This window comes from Somniosus microcephalus, unplaced genomic scaffold, assembly GCF_052327205.1.
Source record: "Somniosus microcephalus isolate GS21.2 unplaced genomic scaffold, FLI_Smic_1.0 unresolved_chr8, whole genome shotgun sequence".
In the NCBI taxonomy this organism is placed as follows: domain Eukaryota; kingdom Metazoa; phylum Chordata; class Chondrichthyes; order Squaliformes; family Somniosidae; genus Somniosus; species Somniosus microcephalus.
In genome coordinates, this window is record NW_028225186.1 from 37,277,183 (window position 1) to 37,284,619 (window position 7,437).

The following is a 7,437-nucleotide window of genomic DNA, read 5'->3' on the forward strand; positions in this document are numbered from 1 at the left end:
AATGTTTTGTCTGAAAATACTCCTGTGCAGCGCCTTGGGACGTTTTACTACGTTAATGGTGCTATATAAATGCAAGTTGTTGTTGATGATGGTGGTAGCTGATTCGGTGATGGTCTTGCTGTTGAATGTGAAGGGGCGGTGGTTAGACTTTCACTTGTTGGAGCTGGCCATTGCCTGGCACTTGTGTTGGCTGTTGTCATGTGTGGCACACAGTGCCATATGTACAGTATTTGCCGATAGGATAGTGTATGATTGACAACTGCAGGTGTATGCTGAAAGATTAATGCAGGAAATCGTCAGCTAGAGTCTCGAAAATATAAGCTTATACACATAAACCAAACCCAATGGCCGGTTAGCTCAGTTGGTCAGAGCGTGGTGCTAATAACGCCAAGGTCGCGGGTTCGATCCCCGTATGTGCCATTTGATTTTTGGTAGAGAGGGTAGTTTCTTGATTTTGTTATTTGTTGAAAAGTTTGGATGGAAACTCACACGGGACCTGCAATACTTTGAAGCAAAGCTGGAAATCCTGAGTTATGACCTGCGGAGCGTTTCCAACATTAAATGAACAATTCCAGATCCATCGGGACTTCTCGTATTTCAATCAGTGAACGGTTCACAGCTGCTGATTGGTTTGGAGTGCAAAGAATTGAACTGAAATAAATACAATCCCGGGGTTTAATCGCTCATTATTAACATACCGCCAGAAACAGACCGTTCGGTCCAACCAGTCCATGCCGCCGTTTATGTTCCACTCGAGCCTCCTCCAGTCTTTCCTCATCTAAATCTATCAGCATAACCCTCTATTCACTTCTCCCACATTTGCTTACCTAGCCTCCTCTAAAATGCATCTAAACTATTCGCTTCAACCACTCCCTGTGGTAGCGAGTTCCACATTCTCACCACTCTCTGGGTGAAGATGTTTCTGCTGAATTCCCGATTGGATTTCTTGCTGACTATCTTATATTGATGGCCTCTAGTTATGCTCTTCCCCACAAGTGGAATCATTCTCTCTGTATCCACTCTATCAAAACCTTTCATAATTTTAAAGATCTTTTAAACTGACCTCCCTATTCTTCCTAGCATAATGAAATACGTCACACTTATTTGTGTTCAAATTCATTTGCCAATGCTATGCCCATTCTGCAAGTTTATTAATGTCCTCCTGTAACTTGTTGCAGTCCTCCTCAGTATTGACTATCCCCCCCAATTTGGTGTCATCTGCAAATTTATAAATTGTGTTTCTGATTACTAAGTCTAAATCGTTAATATAAATTGCGAACAGCAGTGGCTCCAGCTCTGATACTTGTGGAACACCACTACCCACCTTCTACCACTGTGAATAAACTACCCGGTAGTCGGACTATCTGCCTTCTCTCCTTAAACCAGCCAGCAATCCATTCCACTACTTCTCACCTGACTCCGGATTCTATGACCTTGTTCATCAGTCTATTATGGGGTACATTATCGAAGGCCTTCTGAAAATCCAGATAAATTACATCTACTGCATTACCATTGTCTACTCTCTCTGTTGGTTTGGAGTGCAAAGAATGAGACTGAAATAACATCGGCGATCTCCAGTTCCCTGCTCCCCTCACCCACTCCAACCTAACTCCCTCTGAACTTGCAGCACTCCGTTCTCTCCGATCCAACCCTAACATTGTCATTAAACCTGCTGACAAAGGTGGTGCTGTTGTTGTTTGGAGAACCGTCCTCTACCATCCGGAGGCTCAACGGCAACTCACTGCCAGCTCCTCCTACCTCCCCCTGGACCATGACCCCACTAGTGAACATCAAGCAATTGTTTCCAAGACTGTCACTGACCTCATCTCCTCTGGAAATCTTCCCCCCAAGGCCGCCAATCTCTCAGTTCTTCAACACCGCACTGCCCACTTCTACATACTTCCCAAGATCCACAAACAGGACTGCCCTGGTTGACCAAATGTTGCAGCCTGTTCTTGCTCCACAGAACTGATTTCTTCCTATCTTCACTCTATTTTTTCTCGACTTGTCCAGTCCCTTCCCACCTACATGCGCGACTCTTCCAACACCCTCCGTATTTTAACAGTTTCCAGTTTCCTGGCCCCAAACGTCTCCTTTCCACTCTGGATGTCCATTCCCTCTGCACCTCCATCCACCACCAGGACGGCCTTAAGCGGCTCCACTTCTTCCTTGAACAGAGGCCCCACCAGTCCCCATCCACCACCGCCTTTGTCCGCCTGGCTGAACTTGTTCTCACATTGTACAACTTCTCCTTTGATTCCATTCACTTCCTCCAAATTAAAGGTGTTGCTTTAGGTACCTGCATGGGCCCTAGCTATGCCTGCCTTTTTGTGGGATATGTGGAACATTCTTTGTTCAAGTCCTACTCAGGTCCCCTTCCTCACCTCTTTTTCCGGTACATCGATGATTGTATTGGTGCCGTTTCCTGCTCTCGCCCTGAACTAGATAATTTCTTTCACTTTGCCTCCAATTTCCACCCTTCCCTCACCTTCACATGGTCCATCTCCGACTCTTCCCTTCCCTTCCTCGACTTCTCTGTCTCCATTTCTGGGGATAGGCTATCGACCAACATCCACTATAAGCCCACTGACTCCCACAGCTACCTGGACCACACTTCCTCCCACCACGCTTGCTGTAAGGACTCATTGAAACATAGAAACATAGAGACATAGAAGATAGGAGCAGGAGTAGGCCATTCGGCCCCTCGAGCCTGCTCCACCATTCAATGAGGTCATGGCTGATCATCCAAATTCAGTACCCTGTCCCTGCCTTCTCCCCATATCCCTTGATCCCTTTAGCCTTAAGAAATATATCTAACTCCTTCTTGAATATATTTAATGAATTTGCCTCCACTGACTTCTGTGGTAGAGAATTCCACAGGTTCACCACTCTCTGGATGAAGTAATTCCTCCTCATCTCTGTCCTAAATGGCTTACCCCTTATCCTTAGGCTGTGACCCCTGGTTCTGGAATCCCCGGCCATCGGGAACATCCTTACTGCATCTAGTCTGTCTAGTCCTGTTAGTATTTTATAAGTATCAATGAGATCACCTCTCATTCTTCTAAACTCCAGCGAGTATAAGACCAATCAACCCAATCTCTCCTCATATGTCATTCCTGCCATCCCAGGTATCAGTCTGGTGAATCTTCACTGCTCTCACTCCATGGCAAGAACATCCTTCCTCAGATAAGGCGACCAAAACTGCACACAATGCTCAAGATGTGGTCTCACCAAGGCCCTGTACAACTGCAGCAAGACATCCTTGCTCCTGTACTCGAACCCTCTCGCTACGAAGGCCAACACACCATTTGCCTTCTTAACCGCCTGCTGCACCTGCATGCTTACCTTCAGCGACTAGTGCACAAGGACACCCAGGTCTAGTTGCACTTCCCCTTCTCCCAATCTATTGACGTTCAGATAATAATCTGCCTTCCTGTTTTTGCCACCAAAGTGGACAACCTCGCATTTATCCACATTATACTGCATCGGACATGCTTCTTCCCAATCACCCAACCTGTCCAAATCATACTGGAGTTTCTCGGCATCCTCCTCACAGCACACATGCCCACCCAACTTTGTGTCACCTGTAAACTTGGAGATATTACATCTAGTTCCCTCATCTAGATCATTAATATATATTGTGAATAACTGGGGTCCTAGCACCAATCCCTGCGGTACCCCACTAGTCACTGCCTGCCACTCGGAAAAAGACACGTTTATTCCACCTCTTTGCTTCCTGTCTGCCAACCAGTTATCTATCCAAGTCAGTACCTTGCCCCCAATCCCATGTGCCTTAACTTTACATGCTAATCTCTTGTGCGGGACGTTCTCAAAAGCCTTCTGAATGTCCAAATACACCACATCCACATAGCATTTCCCCCACTACCGATGTCAGGCTTACCGGTCTATAATTCCCCATTTTCCCTCTACCACCTTTTTTGAATAGTGGGGTAACATTAGCTGCCCTCCAATCCATGGGAACTGTTCCAGAATCTATCGAATTTTGGAAGATGACCAGCAATGCATCTACTATTTCTAGGGCCACTTCCTTAAGTACACTAGGATGTAGATTATCAGTCCCTGGGGATTTATCCATTCCATTCTATTCCATTCTCCCAGTTTCTCTGTCTCTGTTGCATCTGTTCTGATGAGGCCACCTTCCATACCAGTGCTTCCGGTATGTCTTCCATTTTCCTCAAATGAGGATCCCCCTCTACCATGGTTGACATGACACTCGACCGAGTCTGTTCCATTTCCCGCACGGCAGCTCTCACCCCTTCCGCTCACTCCCAGAAACATAATAGGGTTCCCCCCTTGTCCTCACCTTTCACCCCTCCCGCCTCCACATTCAACGAATCATCCTGCGCCATTTCCACCACCTCCAGCATGATCCCACCACCAATCACATCTTCCCCTCCTCCCTTTCAGCATTTCGAAGGGACCGCTCCCTCCATGACAGCCTGGTCCACTCCTCTATCACCCCAACACCCCTTCTCCTTCGCCCGGCACCATCCCATGCAAGTGCAGGAGATGCAACACCTGCCCTTTTAACTCCTTCCTTCCCATCGCCCAGGGCACCAAACACTCCTTCCAGGTGAATCAGCGATTACCTGTACTTCTTACAATTTAGTTACTGTATTCGCTGAATCTACATTGTGACACCAAATGGAGATTGGGTGACCGCTTTGCAGAACAGTCGGCAAGTGTGACCCCGAGCTTCCGGTCACCTGTCACTATAATTATCTGCTCCACTCCCTCTCTGATCTCTCCTTCCTTGGCCTGTTGCACTGTTCCAATGAAGCTCTACGTAATCTCGAGGAACAGCACCTCATCTTTCTATTAGGCACTTTACAGCCTTCTGGACTTTACACCGAGTTCAACAAATTCAGGCTATAAATTGGCCCCTGTATTTCTTTAATTTTTTTAATTTGTTCTCATTTTTCCTCACATGACAGTTGTTAATGTTTCTGCCATAATCATTCACACCTCATCTTGAGCCATCTTTTGTTCGTTAACTTGTCCTATTACCTCTCCTTTTGCCTTGCACCATCATCCCTTTTGTCAGTCAATCTCTCCTGCCGTCCATTCTATCACAGACATTTCCTTTGTTCTTACCTCGCCTCCACCCACCCCTGCTTAAAAATCCCTCTTCCCTAACCTTTTCCAGTTCTGACGAAGTGTTCGACCTGAAAGGTTAACTCTGTTTCTCCCTCACTCGATGCTGCCTGACCTGCTGAGTGTTTCCAGTATTCTCTGTTGTTAATGAAATGAACACAGTAACGGAGTTTAATCACTCATTATTAGGATTTGTTGAGTCTACTTTTGTGTGGCCGCGTGGCCTAATGGATAAGGCGTCTGACTTCGGTGTAAATTCTGATGCTATCAGAAGATTGCAGGTTCGAGTCCTGTCGCGGTCGTTTTACACACTTTTTAATTCGGGTTCAACTTTAGAAAACCAAACCGCGTTTCCACTCTTTTCCTTCCAAACATTGCAGGGTTATTTATTAAATGGAATTTTTACGTGCTGTCTTATGTGTAAATTTCTCACTGATCTTTGCAAATAGTTTCAAACAAATCCACAATTTCTAATTGATGACAAATTAGTGTTTCCAATTGGAACAACAGCTTTGGGTTAATCAGTGTCATAACGTGCAGTGGAGGGAATTCTAATCAGTTTCGGGGCCAGTGATCTCCACAGGGAACCGATGAAATAAAATAAAGAATTTGCAGTAGAATCGCTGCGAGCAGGGTTCGAACCTGCGCAAGGAAACACCTATTGGATTTCAAGTCCAACGCCTTAACCACTCGGCCATCGCAGCTGTGCAAATGTAACTTTTCAACAGTGAAATGACCTATGCAAACTATTAGACAACTTCCCTGCACAATATAAATGGAAGGAAGTTGTGTGACAGCTGCACAGAGGCCTGGTTAGGTCACTGTGTACAGTTCTGCGCACTGCACTTTAGAAAGGATATATTGACCTTGGAGGATGTGCGGTGCAGATTCACGAGTGTGTTACCAGGGCTCCAAGGGTTAGGCTATGAGCAGAGATCAGATAATCTAGGCTTGTATTCCCTGGAATATTGAAGATTAAGGGCAGTGATCATAGAAATACAGAAATTTACACCAGAGAAGGAGGCCATTCGGCCCATCGTGTCTTTGCCAGACGAAAAAGAGATATTTTGCCTAATCCCACTTTCCAGCTCTGGGTCCGTAGCCCTGTAGCTTACAGCACTTCAAGTACATGTCCATAGTGCTTTCTATTAATGTGATCGGCAGTGACTTCCAGATCCGCTCCACTCTCTGTGTGAAAATGGTTCTTGTCAACTCCTCTTTAATCATTTTACCAGTTACTTTAAATCTACGCCCCTGATCATTGACATTTCTGCTAAGGGAAATAGGTCCTTCCTATCCACTGTATCTTGGCCCCTCAGAATTTTATGCACCTCAATTATGTCTCCACTCCACCTCCTCTGCTCCAAAGATAACAACCCAACCCTATCCAATCTTTACTTACAGCTAAAATTTTCCATTCCTGGCAACATCCTAGTAAATCTCCTCGGTACCCTCTCTAGTGCAATAACATCTTTCCTGTACTGTGGTGACCAAAGCTGTCTGCAGTACTCTAGCTGTGGCCTAACAAGTGTTTTATACTGTTCAAACATAACCAGACTGTTCTTGAATTCTATGCCTTGGCTAATACAAACATAGAAACATAGAAGATAGGAGCAGGAGTAGGCCGTTCGGCCCCTTCAGCCTGCTCCACCATTCAATGAGATCATGGCTGATCATCCAAATACAGTACCCGGTCCCTGCTTTCTCCCCATAACCGTTGATCCCTTTAGCCTTAAGAAATATATCCAACTCCTTCTTGAATATATTTAATGTATTGGCCTCTGCTGCCTTCTGTGGTAGAGAATTCCACAGGTTCAGCACTCGCTGGATGAAGAAATTCCTCCTCATCTCTGTCCTAAATGGCTTATCCCTTATCCTTAGTCTGTGACACCTGGTTCTGGATTCACCGACCATCGGGAACATCGTTCCTGCATCTAGTCAGTCCAGTCCTGTCAGAATTTTATACGTTTCAATTAGATCCCCTCTCATTCTTCTAAACCCCAGTGAGTATAAGCCCGATCGACACAATCTCCCCTCATACATCATTCCTGCCATCCCAGCTATCTGCCTGGTGAATCTTTGCAGAACTCCTTCCATGGCAAGAATGTCCTTCCTCAGATAAGGCGACCAAAACTGCACACAATACTCAAGATGTGGTCTCACCAAGGCCCTGTACAACTGCAGCAAGACATCCCTGTTCCTGTGCTCAAACCCTCTCGCTATGAAGGCCAAGATACCATTTGCCTTCTTAACCACCTGCCGCCGAATAAAGGAAAATATTCCCTAGGACTTTTTAACCAATAATAAAAACAGAAACTGCTG

The 7,437-nt window shown here is 45.7% G+C and overlaps 1 non-coding gene across 1 annotated transcript; it reads right to left on the reverse strand.

The window, feature by feature from the left end:
• Positions 1-5,736: 5,736 nt before the first annotated feature.
• On the reverse strand, positions 5,737-5,819 carry trnas-uga (transfer RNA serine (anticodon UGA)). Its single transcript has one exon. It is a non-coding gene; the product is annotated as a tRNA-Ser (tRNA).
• Between the last annotated feature and the right edge of the window lie 1,618 nt (positions 5,820-7,437).